A 17,138-nucleotide genomic window follows, 5' to 3' on the forward strand; every position below is an offset into this window, starting at 1 on the left:
TTACTTAAATTCGCCTCCCCGCATAAGTGGTGCCTAAATTTCCTACTTGACAGGTGCAACTGTCTTTTAGGCTGCAAAGGTCGACAGCAAGCTACACAAATGGTTGGAAGCTCACTCCGATCTGAGCTGGCTTCGAACTCATGGCCTTTTGGTCAGTAGTGATCTTAATGCAGCTCACTCCCAGCCAGCTGATTAAAAGATGCCACCTAAACATTATGGAAACCGTCCTGATGGTAAGAGCTGTTCAACTGTGAAATATGGTGCCTAGGAGTCCAGTGGAGTTCTCCTTCTCTGGAGATTTTGAAGCAGAGGCTGGATGGCCATCTGTTGGGAGGGCTTGGATTGTGTCTTTCTGCGTGATGGAAAGGGTTAGACTGGATAACCCTTGAGGTTGCTTCCAACTCTTCGATTCTTTTAAGGCCAATGCCTACTTCAACAGCTGATCCCCGGAGCACATCTGTCCAAACCTGGCATTGGCAAACTTTAACCCTCCAGGTGTTTTGAACTTCAACTCCCACAATTCCTAACAGCCTTGGGCCCTTCCTTTTCCCCTCAGCCGGCTATTAGGAATTGTGGGTGTTGAAGTCCAAAATGTCTGGAGAACCCAAGTTTGCCCATGACTTAACCTCTTCATTCAAAGACTTCAAGTCAAGCAGTCTTTCAGTTTATTGTCGAAGGCTTTCATGGCCGGGATCACTGGGTTGTTGTAGGTTTTTCCGGGCTATAGGGCCATGTTCTGGAGGCAATTTTTCTCCTGACGTTTCGCCTGCATCTATGGCAAGCATCCTCAGAGGTTGTGAGGTCTGTTGGAAGTAGGAAAAATGGGTTTATATATCTGTGGAATGACCAGGGTAATGTTTCAGCTGATCACCTTGATTTGCATTCAATGGCCTGGAAGTGCCTGGGGGGAATCTCTTGTTGAGAGTGAATTGATGTGCCTGATTGTTTACTCTCTGTTGTTGTTGTTGTGTTCAGCAAAGGACAAGAGGGATCCTCTCACCTCTGCAGGAGTCTACCGTGTACCATGCAGCTGTGGACAAGTCTACAGAGGGACCACCAAATGCAGCATTGCCCAAACACGCATCAAGGAACATGAAAGGCACTGCAGACTACTCCAACCAGAGAAATCAGCCATAGCAGAGCACCTGATGAACCAGCCTGGACACAGCATATTATTTGAGAACACAGAAGTGCTGGACCACACCAACAACCACCATGTCAGACTACACAGAGAAGCCATTGACATCCCCAAGCATGTGGACAATTTCAACAGAAAGGAGGAAACCATGAAGGTGAACAAAATCTGGCTACTAGTATTAAAAAACTCAAAAATTACAACAGCAAAACAACAGAGAGTAAACAATCAGGCACATCAATTCACTCTCAACAAGAGATTCCCCCCAGGCGCTTCCAGGCCATTGAATGCAAATCAAGGTGATCAGCTGAAACATTACCCTGGTCATTCCACAGATATATAAACCCATTTTTCCCACTTCCAACAGACCTCACTACCTCTGAGGATGCTTGCCATAGATGCAGGCGAAATGTCAGGAGAAAGATTGCCTCCAGAATATGGCCATATAGCCCGGAAAAACCTACAACAACCCAGTCTTTCAGTTCCCTCTTGGCACCAGATTCCAGTTTGCTTCCTATTCTGCCTTTATCAAAATAAAGGCAGTGTTATTAATATTCAAGTCACCAACCTGGTCCATTAGAATCCCAACTGGAAATATAGAAGTCCATTAAAACCACAAAATGAAGACATTATGTGTCTCGTTGGAAACAGATAAATCTTTGTTGCTTCTGAAATCAATCGGCCTGTCCGGACCCATCTTCTCCTTTTACGGCACCGTCAAGTCAGAAGCAAGAGGCAAACGTGGATTTGCTCTGCTGCTCCTTTTAATGATCCGCCCTGTTTCTTTCGATTTCTTACATTCCTTCTGGTCTAATTATGGGTTTGGGTGATGTTGTGATATCTATCATTACCTCCAGATAGGCTACTTCCGTTGTGTGCTCTAACTGCAAAACAAACAAAACACAAGGATGCACAAGGAGAGACAGAAGTCTAACTCCACCGATATCAATGGAGAAGGAAGGATTCTTGGGGAAGATCCAATGGGTGAAACTGCGCACAAACACATTCACCCTATTGCATTATGAGTCTTGCACAGCAATGGCTCCCAAAGTGACCCATTTAAGGTGGAATCAGGTGTCAAACAGAGATGTGTTATTGCCCCACCCTTATTTTCCATCTTCATCACTATGATACTTCATCTTGTTGACGGGAAGCTTCCCACTGGAGTGGAAATCATCTATCGGACAGATGGCAAGCCATTCAACCTCATCAGACTGAAAGCCAAAACCAAGGTTACAACATCTGTTATAGAACTCCAGTATGCTGATGACAATGTCATCTGTGCACATTCAGAAGAAGACCTACAAGCCAATCTAAACACCTTCGCAGAAGCATATGAGAAGCTCAGCCTGTCATTGAACATTGAGAAAACCAAAGTGCTCTTCCAGCAGTTACCAACCAATCCATCTGCAATGCCAGAAATACAGCTTAATGGTGTAGCATTAGAAAATGTTGACCATTTCCGCTCCCTTGGCAGCCACCTCTCCACCAAAGTCAACATTGACACTGAAATACAACACCGCCTGAGCTCTGCGAGTGCAGCATTTTTCCGAATGAAGCAAAGAGTGAACCGGGACATCCGTAGGGATACCAAGGTGCTATTGTCCTCCCAACCCTGCTATACGGCTGTGAGACATGGACTATCTACACACATCACATGCAACTCCTAGAACGATTCCATCAGTGTTGCCTCTGAAAAATCCTGCAAATCTCTTGGGAAGACAAGTGTACAAATGTCAGTGTGCTGGGAGAAGCAAAGACCACCAGCACTGAAGTGATGGTCCTCCACCATCAACTCCGCTGGACCAGCCATGTTGTCTGAATGCCTGACCACCGTCTCCTGAAGCAGTTGCTCTACTCCGAACTCAAGAACGGAAAACCGAATGTTGGTGGGCAGGAAAAGAGATTTAAAGATGGTCTCAAAGCCAACCTTAAAAACTCTGGTATAGACATTGAGAACTGGGAAGCACTGTCTCTTGAGCGCTCCAGCTGGAGGTCAGCTGTGACCAGCAGTGCTGTAGAATTTGAAGAGGCACGAATGGAGGGTGAAAGTGAGAAGCATGCAAAGAGGAAGGCATGTCAAGCCAACTCCGACTGCCTTCTACCTGGAAACCGGTGCCCTCACTGTGGGAGAAGATACAGGTCAAAAATTGGGCTCCACGGTCACCTACGGACCCACTGCCAGGACACCGATCTTGGAAAACAATCTTACTCAGACTACAAGGGATTGCCTAAATAAGTAAGTAAGTAAGTAACGAGACTTGACCTTTAATCACAATAGAGTGGATGGAGATTAGAGCCCTATGGACTCATGGGCATTGTATTTTTCCAAAGGGGGTGCAGGCCACAACAAGAGGCCAAAAGGACTGCCAATAAAAGGTTTGTGCAATGTTTTAGTAGAAATTTGTGTTCTTAAGTTTGCTCTAGAAGTGGTTCTCAACCTGGGGTCCCCAGATGTTTTTGGCCTTCCAACTCCCAGAAATCCTAACAGCTGGTAAACTGGCTGGGATTTCTGGGAGTTGTAGGCCAAAAACATCTGGGAACCCCAGGTTGAGAACCACTGCGATGCATCATAGGTGGGGTTCAGTGTGCTTTCTGGCTACAGGGTAAGCTACACCTCCCATTATGATCAGTCAGTCCCCTCAAAACCCTCCAGTAGGTTGAGTTAGCCATGGGGGTTCTGTGTGCCAAGTTTGGTCCATGTCCACTATCGGTGGAGGTCACAGTTTCTCTGGTTTTGGGTGAACTACAACTCCCAGAAAGAACAGTCTGTTCCCCCCAACTTAATTCCCACAGTTCCTAACAGCCTCCGGCCCTTTCCTTTCCCCCCTCAGCTGCTCAAGCTGTTAGGAATTGTGGGAGTTGAAGTCCAAAACACCTGGAAGGTTGAAGTTTGCCCATGCCTGGTGTAGATGCAGCTTTAGTAGCCTCTTGCTCTGTCCAAAACTGGAAGAACGTGTTTCCCTTCTGCTTCTGTTCTTTACGAGGGTTGAATGGAAAGTAATGCCTCCACCTTCGTAACTTCTCAACAGATGGCAGTACTGGTATGCGGCAGGTACTGGCTTGTTCAGTAGACTCTCCTCTACAGTTCCATTTTGGAGGGTTGAATGAAAAGTCATGCCTCCACCTTCGTAACTCCTCAACAGATGGCAGTACTGGTATGCGGCAGGTACTGGCTTGTTCAGTAGACTCTCCTCTACAGTTCCATTTTGGCAGGAAGCCTTAGCATTGAATGGTTGTGTTGTTAAAGTGTGAAGTATGGAACCCTGTGCAGATGGTTGGTCAATGCGACTTAAGCAACGTGCAGTCATTGAATTCTTGACAGCAGTAGGTGTCACCCCAAATTTCAAGCATAATCGAAATTTCACAAGAATGTGTGGGTCACATTATTGCTTTTCTTGGCTATCGGAAAATCTATGCACGATGGGTAACCAGAATGCTGACGCCTGAAATGAAAGCACACAGACTTCTTCTGTGACGGCTTCAGAAAACTTGTTCATCGTTGGCAGAAATGTATCCAATTGACCGGTGATTATGTGGAAAAGTGAATAGTGCACATTCTAAGGATTATTTCTGCGTATGATTTATTAAAATATTCCCATCCAAACCCAAGTAACAAAGGTGGAGGCATTACTTTCCATTCAACCCTCGTAAAATCCAGGTCCTTTGTAACCCCAAATGATCAAGATGGCCATGAAAGCATCTCTAGTGAAAAATGTTCAGTAAATCAATGCTAAAAGAACGGGGGAACATTTCGAGAGAAGCGATGCACATTGCACATTGCCGTTCTCTCCAATGCGCACACCTACACACACATTTTGCGGCTGACGGAGTGAGCAGACTTCATTAAAAAAGGGGGAAACTCAGTCAACATCTGCTACCTTGAGATAAGGGTTGCCATACACCGTTCCCTATTTTCCATGGGCTGATCACTCGTTTTATCTGGCAAGGATGCGGGGAAAGAAGAGACTGGGGAGCGGGGAATATGTATATATATATATATATCCTAGGATAGGGGAAGATTGGCAGAAGGAAAGTTTCCCAAGTTGTTATGGGGGGCCTTTGAAGAGCTGCGAGTAAAACACCATGCGCTGTCACTTTGGATTCGGAAACGCAAACAGACCTCTTTCTCTCTCTCTTTCTTACAAGAGATGCAAGGAGGTCTCGAGGGTGCTTTCATTAGATAAGGTTTGGATGTGATTGCCTGTGCAAAGAGAGAGAGATTTCTCTCCCCTAGCCCGCCCAGCCTTTGGAGACCTAAAGGGACCCCTAAAGGCCATCCAGTCCAATTCTAATCTGCCACACAGAAACACACAACCAAGTTACTCCCCACAGATAGTCATGTAGCCTCTGCTTCAAAACTTCCAGAGAAGGAGACTCCATTGGTAACTCAAGCAACAGCCTATTCCATGACCAAACAGCTCTTACTATCAGAAAGTTCTTCCTAATGTTTAGGGGGAATCTCCTTAATCTCAAATCTATAGCTCCATTAAGTCCTGGTCTCCAGAGCAGCACAAAGCAAGCTCTGCCATCTGTCAGGAGTGCTTTGGTTGTGTGTTCCTGCATGGTGTTGTCAACGTGACCCCCCTCCCCAATAAAAGATAGTTTCTAATCAGGGAATTCATAGTTTCACCAAGGACATCAGGCTGGAATTTATTTATTTTTTATTTGTTGTGTCAGGGCAACCAGTCAATTGTATTATATTTCTAACAGAACAAAACAAACAGATAAAACACAGAGTTTGCAAATTTGGTAGTTGGTTAAATGTCCTTTGACCAGTATCTGGCCCCTTGGAGTGCCTCTGGTGTTGCCGCAAGAAGGTCCTCCCTTGTGCATGTGGCAGTGCTCAGGGTGCATTGCAGCAGGTGGTCAGTGGTTTGCTCTTCTCCACACTCGCATGTCGTGGATTCAACTTTGTGGCCCCATTTCTGAAGGTTGGCTCTGCATCTCGTGGTGCCAGAGCGCAGTCTGTTCAGCGCCTTCCAAGTCGCCCAGTCTTCTGTGTGCCCAGGGGGGAGTCTCTCATTTGGTATCAGCCATTGGTTGAGGTTCTGGGTTTGAGCCTGCCACTTTTGGACTCTCGCTTGCTGAGGTGTTCCAGCGAGTGTCTCTGTAGATCTAAGAAAATTATGTCTAGATTTAAGTCATTGACGTGCTGGCTGATACCCAAACAGGGGATGAGCAGGAGATGTCTCTGCCTTGGTCCTTTCACTATCGGCTGCTACTTCTCGGCGGATGTCAGGTGGTGCAATACCGGCTAAGCAGTGTAATTTCTCCAGTGGTATAGGGCGCAGACACCCCATGATAATGCGGCATATCTCATTAAGAGCCACATCCACTGTTTTAGCATGGTGAGATGTGTTCCACACGGGGCATGTATACTCAGCAGCAGAGTAGCACAGCGCAAAGGCAGATGTCTTCACTGTATCTGGTTGTGATCCCCAGGCTGGAATGATATGGTAAAAGTTATGTTTTGACCAATCTGCTGAAGGACTAACAACCACAACGTGTTAGACGGTGTGTGCATTCAGTCAAGATTTATGCCCTATATTTCATATATTTATAACAAAAGGTAACGGCTATATTTACTGGAAAGAAACCCGGTCACAAAAGGCCAATCTTTCCCAACGCTGCATGTCCTCCTTTTACCTATATGAAATATAGGGTATATGCCCCATATCCCCATTTGTTATGTGTATGTCTACATAAAATATCATCCTGGTGAGATTTATTGGGAAATAGAGAAACTTTTCTTGGTGCGTATTGTCTCGTCAGGCATTGCGAACTCTCCTTGGGTCTTCGCCGGGCTCTGCTCAGGCAGGGCCCCCTAAAATCGTGCTCTGCTTCAATGGCAGCAAGGACTGGACTTGAAGGTATCTCCCAACTCTATAATTCTGTGATTCTAAACCAACTCAAAGCGAGAGCTCACAAAAAAGTGCGTGGAGGAAGCATGCAACAAGCTCCGGTTCACTTTCGTCATGCACAAGAATGCAACAGGATTCTGCTGTGAGCAATCACATCCTTGGAGAAAGAAATTTAGAGCTGGGTTGTTGTAGGCTTTTTTGGGTTATATGGCCATGTCCTAGAAGCATTCTCTCCTGAAGTTTCACATGCATCTGTGGCATCTATGGCGGGCAACCTCTGAGGATACCTCTCATAGATGCGGGCGAAATGTCAGGAGAGAAAACCCTATTGAATGCGGATGCCTCGCAATGACTTCTCTTTACTTGTCCCCGTTGCTTTTCCGTAAGGGAACTCATTCATGGGGAAGGCACCTTTTTGACCCACATTTCATTTCAGATCTGAGAGGGGTCTCCCCCCCCCCCTTCTTTTTGCTGCTGCCTGGAAGCTCTTGTTTTTAAAAATAGGCCTCAGACTCGCAGAGGCGTTGACACGTTTAATTTACCACTCAGAGGAGGCAATTTCAATGAAGGCTCCGCAGGGCTGTCAAAGGCCCCTGATGTGGCGCACGGCTAATGACTTGCTGGGTTTCTGACAGGCAAATGAGCACAACCTGTTCTTCCAAGGAGGCCTCCCTTGGTAAAAAGACAAGGCGCACGCTTGACAGCCGCATGGCGCACACAGCGCAAGGTTGTGCGGAGAGCGCCAGAGTGTTGGAGGCAACTCCTCTCCCAAAGGTGTTCATAGGAGTGGAGAATGCACAGTGGCCTCAATCGAACACTCATAAAATCAGACCAAGAAGGGGGCCCCAAAGGCCATCCAGTCCAACCCCTTCTGACAGATGGATAGCCAGCCTCTGCTTCAAAACCTCCACTGAGCTCCTTGGAAGCGTACTCGTATCACATGGTCACACTGCCTTAACCAGCAGGAAGTTTCTCCTAGTGTTTGGATGGAATCTCCCCTCCTACCATTTGAATCCATGTCTCCATTGTGTCCTAAGTTTTCAGAGCAATAGAAAACAAGCTTGCCCCCTTCTCTTCAATGTACCCAACTGAAAAGAAGCAAGGGAGCTGAGGGATGATTTATTGTTGCCACCAATTTGAAAGGAACTAGTATTCAGGAGATTTTACCCCAGTTCCCAATTTTAAAAAGAACTGGCCGATTTGCAATGGAGGTTGCCGATTAGGAACCAAATTTACCATCAAGTTGGAAGGGAGGCTGTTCAATTGCACCTCCTCCTTTATTAAGAAAGTAATAACTTAGTAGTAATTACACTGTATATACTGTAGCATGACTGGAGAGAAGAATGTAGGTTTCTTTGGTTACTTTTCCCTGCGTTTCTGCCACCACGTGAGGGAAGTTGTAATATTGTGAGAAATGGCACTTTGGACACAGAATAGACGGAGCTGAGGCAATCTTCAAATAAAAGTTAACAATTTTATTAAGTACACAGCGTGTGGTTGCAAGACATAACTTTTCCTTGTTGCACTTGGAATAATACTTGTAACTTTAACAGTTCATTCTTTCAAGTAACACAGTATCTTTCTGACGTAGAGCACTTGTTTCAGACAAAGTTTCAATACAGGGATGTTTCCCTTGTTTGATCCTCCCTAGATCAAATACTAAGTAAACTATTCTTTAGCCTCTCCTTAGACTAAAAGAATACCAGCTCTGTTTCACCATTCGGCTGCACTAGCCTGAGAAACTTCCAATAGCCAAACCCAGCTTTTCAAAGCCTCAAAGCTTTGCTTCACAAGTCACTCCGCCACCTTTCCTTTCCTTCTCTCCCAACTCCTAACTCCTCACTCCTCTGAACCTAACTCCTGACTCCCCTGAACCTAAACCCGGACTGCTCACACCTCTAAACCTAAACCCTAACTGATTTTTAACTGTCGTTTTTTCAAACTCTCCCCTCTAAGCTCCTCCCACTTCCCTCTCTCCTGCATTGGTCTCCATAGCAACGCACATGGAGGACTCCTCTGACTTAGGCCACTCCAGCATTACTGCAGCCAATCTAAACACAAATACAGTTAAAATCATACAATTTATAATCAACTCCTGTACACCAACTCCTTAAGCCGCTCCTCAGAGAGATTCATGGCTTACAGACCTTTGGCCATTTTGGTTGCAGTCTGGAAAACTCACAGCAACCCAGAGATAAGGTTTGTCTGGCATGATTTGTCTTTGAGAAACCCACATTATGGCATCTCATGTTACACCCAAAAGACAAGAGACCAGGGGTCCTCAAACTATGACCTGGGGGCTGGATACGGCCCTCCAAAGTCATTTACCCAGCCCTCGCTCAGGGTCAACCTAAGTCTGAAATGACTTGAAAGCACACAACAACAAACAACAATCATATCTCATCAGCCAAAAGCAGGTCCACAGTTCCTGTGACGGCGTGAGTGGCACCACCTGTGTGTAGAACTTTAAAGTGCAAAGGTTTAAACTGTATAACATGCCCAAACTTGCCTAGTTTGTAAATGTATAGTTGGATTGATTGGTTATTTATAGCTGTCAGTCAATGTTGTTTGCACCAGTTATATTGCTTCCTCAGCTCAATTGCTTGGCTCCACCTCTTCCTGGAGGAGGGCAGAGCTTTGGAACTACAAGAGAGGAGATTCCATCTGAACATGAGGAAGAACTTCCTGACTGTGAGAGCCATTCAGCAGTGGAACTCTCTGCCCTGGAGTGTGGTGGAGGCTCCTTCTTTGCTTTTAAACAGAGGCTGGATGGCCATCTGTCAGGGGTGATTTGAATGCAATATTCCTGCTTCTTGGCAGAATGGGGTGGGACTGGATGGCCCATGAGGTCTCTTCCAGCTCTTTGATTCTATGATTCTATGATTCTAGTCTCCAGGGCAGCAGAAAACAAGCCTGCTCCCTCCTCCCTATGACTTCCCCCCACATCTTGATCCATGGTCCTCATCCTGTCTCCTCTCAGCCTTCTCTTCTACAGGCTAAACATGCCCAGCTCTTTAAGCCACTCCTCATAGGCCTTGTTCTCCAGGCCCTTGCTCCTTTGAGTCGCCCTCTTTCTCTGAACACATTCCAACTAAGAGTCAACATCTCCCTTCAAGTGCGGTGCCCAGAATTGGACACAGGAGATTCCATCTGAACATGAGGAAGAACTTCCTGACTGTGAGAGCCATTCAGAAGTGGAACTCTCTGCCCCGGAGTGTGGTGGAGGCTCCTTCTTTGGAAGCTTTTAAACAGAGGCTGGGTGGCCATCTGTCAGGGGTGATTTGAATGCAATATTCCCGCTTCTTGCAGAATGGGGTTGGACTGGATGGCCATGAGGTCTCTTCCAACTCTTTGATTCTATGATTCACTGTGATTCCAAGTAAAGCGGAATAGGATAGAGAGGGAATAGGACTTCCCTGTGGTTTCCTTGATTCCATCTGAACATGAGGAAGAACTTCCTGACTGTGAGAGCTGTTCAGCAGTGGAACTCTCTGCCCAGGAGTGTGGAGGAGGCTCCTTCTTTAGAGGCTTTTAAGCAGAGGCTAGATGTCCATCTGTCGCAGGTGATTTGAATGCAATTTTCCTGCTTCTTGGCAAGGGGTTGGACTGGATGGCCCATGAGGTCTCTTCCAACTCTAGGATTCTCATTCACAGCTTCTTCTAGGTCAGCTCAGGTCTTGCAAATGCAGGAGGGAGCTGTGGTTTCCTTGACGGAGTCACTCCGCTTGTGATGCCGTCTCCCTCTTTTCCTCCCTCTTTTCTCGGCTTCCTCGCCTTTTCCTGTGAGTCATGTTGCTTCATGGTGGGTCGTAAGTGCGAGAGACTCCATTTAGTCATTTTTGCTTCTCGGGAGAATTCAGGCTTGATTGACTCTTTGACTCATTTCTTGGTCTTTTCGGCAGTTCGGCTGAACTCCTCTCCGGCGCACTTTCTCAGCGCATTGTGACTTTTCCTTTCAGTTTTCTTCACTGTCCAGCTTTCCAACTATACATTAAAATCATTTCTGCTTTTGTGATATTTCGTGATACATTTGAGAATCGTACCTCATTCCGTCATAGTTGCCCTTCCAAGTTGTTGCCTTCTCCAAATGACTTGAGTACATTTTCCATTTTGGTTCATGACTGAGCAAGCTTTACCTGTTTTGATGTCTTCATGCAAAAAATATAATATTTGTTATTTCTGAGTCGTTGGAGGTTTTTTGGGCTCTTACTTACTTATTTACTTACTTCCAATTGGAATGATAGTATAGTGGGGTCAGAATGGCCATCTAGTCCATCCCCCTGCCATTCCATCTTTGGAATTAGTCTCATAAGTCTAATTCCAAAAGTGGAATGTCAGGGAGATGGACTACTTATTTACTTAGGTGATCCCTCGTTGTCCGAGTAGGATAATCCTCCAGGGTGTGTCCGTAAGTGAATATGGAGCCCAATTTTTGATCTGCGTCTTCTCCTGCAGTGAGGGCATTGGTTTCCAGGTGGAAGGTGGTCCCAGTCGGGGTTGGCTTGATGTGCCTTCCTCTTGGCACGTTTCTCTCTTTCGCCCTCCATTCTTGCCTCTTCGAATTCTGCAGCACTGCTGGTCACAGCTGACCTCCAGCTGGAGCGCTCACGGGCCAGTGCTTCCGAGTTCTCAGTGTCTATGCCAGAGATTTTAAGGTTGGCTTTGAGGCCATCTTTCAATCTCTTTTTCTGTCGACCTACATTCCGTTTTCCATTCTTGAGTTCGGAGTAGAGCAACTGCTTTGGGAGACAGTGGTCGGGCATTTGGACAACGTGGCCGGTCCTGCGGAGTTGATGGCGGAGGGCCATCACTTCAATGCTGGTGGTTTTTGCTTCTTCCAGCACACTGGCATTTGTCCGCTTGTCTTCCCAAGAGATTTGCAGGATTTTCTGGAGGCAGCGCTGATGGAATCGTTCTAGGAGTTGCATGTGACGTCTGTAAACAGTCCACGTTTCCCAGGCATATAGCAGGGTTGGGAGGACAATAGCTTTATAAACAAGCACCTTGGTCCCAACAGATATCCCGGTCCTCAAACAATCTCTGCTTCATTTGGAAAAATGCTGCACTCGCAGAGCTCAGGCGGTGTTTATTTATTTATTTATTTACAGCTTTTATATTCCTCCCTTCTCACCCCGCAGGGGACTCAGGGCGGATTACAGTGTACACATATATGGCAAACATTCAATGCCAATTTTGACATACAAACATATGCAGACATACACAGAGGCTATTTAACTTTTTCTGGCCGCCAGGGGAGCTGTCGCTTTCATCATCCTTCTGTGACGCTGATGAAGCACTTCCACATTCCCCGCATGCTTCCCCGCTGGAATGCTTTTGCTGGAGTCTTTTTTATGGCCTCATAAATCAGTTAATTTAGCCTCCCCACACTTTAAGGTGGTACCTTATTTTCCTACTTGACAGATGCAACTGTCTTTCGGGTTGCAAAGGTCGACAACAGGCTACACACAATTGGTTGAAAACCCACTCCAACCCGGGCTGGCTTCGAACTCATGACCTTTTTGGTCAGAGTGATCTCAATGCAGCTGACACTCAGCCTGCTGCACCACAATCCCGGTTGTATTTTGATGTCGATGTTGACTTTGGTGGAGAGGTGGCTGCCAAGGGAGCGGAAATGGTCAACATTTTCTATTGCAGCGTTTCTCAACCTGGGGGTTGGGACCCCTGGGGGGTTTGTGAGGGGGTGTCAAAGGGGTCACCAAAGTAAAGCTGAAAACATAATATTTTGTGTTGGTCATGGGGTTTTGTGTGGGAAGGTTGGCCCAATTCTATCGTTGGTGGGGTTCAGAATGCTCTTTCATTGTAGGTGAACTATAAATCCCAGTAAGTGCAACTCCCAACTGTCAAGGTCAGTTTTCCCCAAACTTCAGCAGTGTTCACATTTGGGCATATTGAGTATTTGTGCCAAGTTTGGGCCAGAGCCATCATTGTTTGACTCCATAGTCACTCTCTGGATGTAGGTGAACTAGAACTCCAAAACTCAAGGTGAATTCCCACCAAACCCTTCCAGTATTTTCTGTTGGTCATGGGAGTTGTGTGTGCAAGGTTTGGTTCAATTCCATCATTGGTTGAGTTCAGAATGCTCTTTGATTGTAGGTGAACTATAAATCCCAGTAAGTGCAACTCCCAAATAACAAAATCAACTCCCCCCCCTCCAACCCCACCAGTATTCAAATTTGGGTTTATTGGGTATTTGTTCCAAATTGAGTCTATTGAATGAAAACATCAGATATTTACATGACAATTCATAACAGGAGCAAAATCACATTTATGAACTAGCAATTAAAATAATGTTGTGGTTGGGGGTCACCACAACATGAGGAACTGTATTAAGGGGTCGCGGCATTAGGAAGGTTGAGAAACACTGTTCTAATGTTTTTGGGCTGTATGGCCATGTTCAAGAAGCATTCTCTCCTGGCGTTTCGCCTGCATCTGTGGCAGGCATTCTCAGAGGTTGTGAGTTCTGAGGATGCCTGCCACAGATGCAGGTGAAACGTCAGGAGAGAATGCTTCTAGAACATAGCCATACAGCCCAAAAAACCTACAACAACCCAGTGATTCCGATCTTGAAAGCCTGCAACAATACATTAGTTATTTCTTTTGTTCTCTTACTATTCACTTGTAAGTGTGCTTTTGCACTTCCCTTCCTAGCACGTGTCTTCGCTGCACATTTATTGTCATCATTCCCTGCTTTCCACTTCCTTTTAACGACCTCTGAATGAGACAATACAAATAGTTTTTCACTCGGATAATGCAAGGCATAGAATACTTTTTATACATCCCGAGATTCATTCTCTTTTATGTCTCACTGGGAAAGTAACACCTTATGATATCCAAACTCTGATCTAGTTTAAGTGTACTTTCTTCTTGTTGTTGCTACTGCAATTGTTGTAGTAGCAACAATAAGACCGAGAACAAGCCACGAGAGAGAAGACAAAGATGCATGCAGAGGAAAAGTATTCTTGCCATACATTAAGGGAACCACCGACCGTATAGGAAAACTGATGAAGAAACAAACATACAAACTGTCCACTGTAAATGTTTTCAGAAAACTTTCACTGCTGTCTAATTTGAAGCTTTTTCTTTTTGTCATTTCAGGAGCGACTTGAGAAACTGCAAGTTGCTTCTGGTGTGAGAGAATTGGCCATCTGCAAGGATGTTGCCCAGGGGTCGCCTGGATGTTTTGATGTTTTATCATGCTTTTATTTATTTGACTTTATTTATTTATTTGACTTGTATACCGCCACTCCCAATTTCGCTCGGAGCGGTTTACAGCAGTAGATTAAAACAATACAATTAACTATAAAATACAATAAAACAAGAACAGACATAGTCCTGGGTTGTTCACCCATTGAAAGCTTGTCGGAAAAGAAAGGTCTTACAGGCTTTCCGAAAAGCAAGTATCTCTCGGATAGTTCGGGTTTCAACTGGCAAGGCATTCCATAAATAAGGGGCCACAACCGAGAAGGCTCTCTGCCCAGTAGAGGACAGATGATAAGTCCAGATGTTGGGGACTTCAAGCAAATTTTGGTCTTTGGACCGAAGTAATCTCTGGGGTTGGTAGGGGGATAAGTGGGCCCTCAGGTACGCCAGCCCCAGACCATATAAGGCCTTAAAGGTTAGTACCAGCACCCTGAAAGTAATCCAGTACTCAATTGGTAGTCAGTGCAGCTGTTGTAGAATTGGGGTGATACGACACCTCGCCAGCACCCCGGCGAGAAGACGAGACGCCGCATTTTGCACCAGCTTCAGTTTCTGGATCACTGATAAAGGAAGGCCAATGTAGAGGGCGTTACAGTAGTCAAGCCTTGAGATGACTGTCGCCTGGATCACCGTAGCCAGGTCGTTCCTAGATAGGAAGGGGGCCAGTCGTCTAGCCTGACATAGATGGAAAAACGCAGAGACCTGGGCCTCCATTGTGAGCAGAGGGTCCAATAAGACACCAAGGCTTTTTACCGAAGGTGACAGACGTAGTGTCTCACCATCCAGGGTAGGCAGCTGGATCTCCCTCCCTCCCGGACGGCCCAGCCAAAGGATCTCCATCTTCGCTGGGTTCACCCTCAACCTGCTGGCACGCAACCATCCAGTAACAGCCTCAAGGCACTGATGGAAATTTTCGGGTACAGAGTCCGGCCGGCCCTCCATCCTCATCAGCGTACTGGTGGCACTCAAGCCCAAAGCTCCGCACCAGTCGGGCAAGCGGTTGCATATAGATGTTAAATAATAGAGGAGAGAGAATAACTCCCTGCGGGACCCCACAAGTTAGCGGAGATCCCTTCCCTCGCCACACGCTGTCCCCGATTCTGGAGGAAGGAGGACACCCATTTAAGGGGTATCCCCCTAACCCCAGTCATGGCTAGGCAGTGGGTCAATAGATTTTGATCAACCATATCAAATGCTGCTGTGAGGTCCAATAACACGAGCAGTGCTGATCCGCCTGGATCCATCTGGCAGCGAAGCTGATCTGTGATGGCAACTAACACAGTGGGAGGCTTCTCTCATGTCCCCACATGAGGAGCTGGAGCTTAGAGGGAGCTCATCCGTGCTCTCCCCGGAGTCGAACCTGCGATCTGTTGATCTTCAGTCCTGCTGGCACAGGGGTTTTAATGGGCCCCCATTTGGGGCTGGAACCCATAGTTTAAGAAGCAGAGGTGTAGCCAATGGGACATTTGGGCTGCGCTCTCTTCCATTGCAATGCAAGGCCAAGATTGCGCCTCTTTCGTCCTGGAAAGTCAGGTGGAGTTACTCAGAGCCTGCACTTGCTCTCCCGCCGAGCCTTGCTCCACGTTGCCTGGAAACCTGCTTGTTTTGGAGGCGACGGGGGCAGGAGAGCTTCCAGAGGTGGCAGGAGGAAATTAGAGCTCCATCACTCCCTGCCAAGTGGCTGTGGAGGCAAAAGAAGCCAAGGGGAGAGAAGGGAGGGTGACGTTTCGGATCAAATCACACAGCCAGGAGCCTCCCTTGAAAACACAGAGAGAAGGAAAGAAGGTGGAGGAGGGAGGAGGGAAGTAGGGCCATAAACTCCATGACAAACGGACTGCACACAATGGACTGCGCATTGCAGACCCAACAGGAATGGGCTGCCCGCAAGGCAAGCACAAAGACCCTGCCGGTATTCGTTGACAGAGATTGAAGGGGCCGGGAAGGCCAGGCATCCGTTCAGTGGAGTCACCTCATCAGGCACGACAGGCAATTTCGGTGACGCGTGGCGCACCTTTTGTTCCTTATCGCACCACGAACAAGAAAACAAAAATAATGACCGCAGGCAATTTACATAATTTTAAAGTAGACAATGCGGAGACTGAATTAGTTTGATTTCCCATGTTTTGGCTCAGTCAGTGATAACAATGAAGGTGGCACTCAAGAAATCTGAAGAAGACAAGGACTTGGAAAGGCAGGTAGGAAGGAACTAGACAAGAGCCTCAAGTGTTGAGATGTAAGTATCGAATACTAGGACTTTATCACACGAACCCACTATTCCACAGCAGTTACAGAAAGTGTACTAGAGACTCAAGTGTCAATCTATAACCTTGAATACTGTGACTTGGGGGACAACAGGGGACAATGCCTGGCTCGAGAGCAGTACATGTGAAAAAGATCTTGGAGTCCTCGTGGACAACAAGTTAAACATGAGCCAGGAATGTGATGTGGTGGCAAAAAAAGCCAATGGGATTTTGGCCTGCATCAATAGGAGCATAGTGCCTAGATCTAGGGAAGTCATGCTCCCCATGCTCTATTCCGCTTTGGTTAGACCACACCTGGAATATTGTGTCCAATTCTGGGCGCCACAATTCAAGAGAGATATTGACAAGCTGGAATGTGTCCAGAGGAGGGCGACTAAAATGATCAAGGGTCTGGAGAACAAGCCCTATGAGGAGCAGCTTAAGGAGCTGGGCATGTTTAGCCTGAAAAAGAGAAGGCTGAGAGGAGATATGATAGCCATGTATAAATATGTGAGAGGAAGCCACAGGGAGGAGGGAGCAAGCTTGTTTTCTGTTTCCTTGGAGACTAGGACGCGGAACAGTGGCTTCAAACTACAAGAAAGGAGATTCCATCTGAACATGAGGAAGAACTTCCTGACTGTGAGAGCCATTCAGCAGTGGAACTCTCTGCCCCAGAGC

The sequence above is a fragment of the Anolis sagrei genome, chromosome 1 (genome assembly GCF_037176765.1).
Source record: "Anolis sagrei isolate rAnoSag1 chromosome 1, rAnoSag1.mat, whole genome shotgun sequence".
Taxonomy (NCBI): Eukaryota; Metazoa; Chordata; class Lepidosauria; order Squamata; family Dactyloidae; genus Anolis; species Anolis sagrei.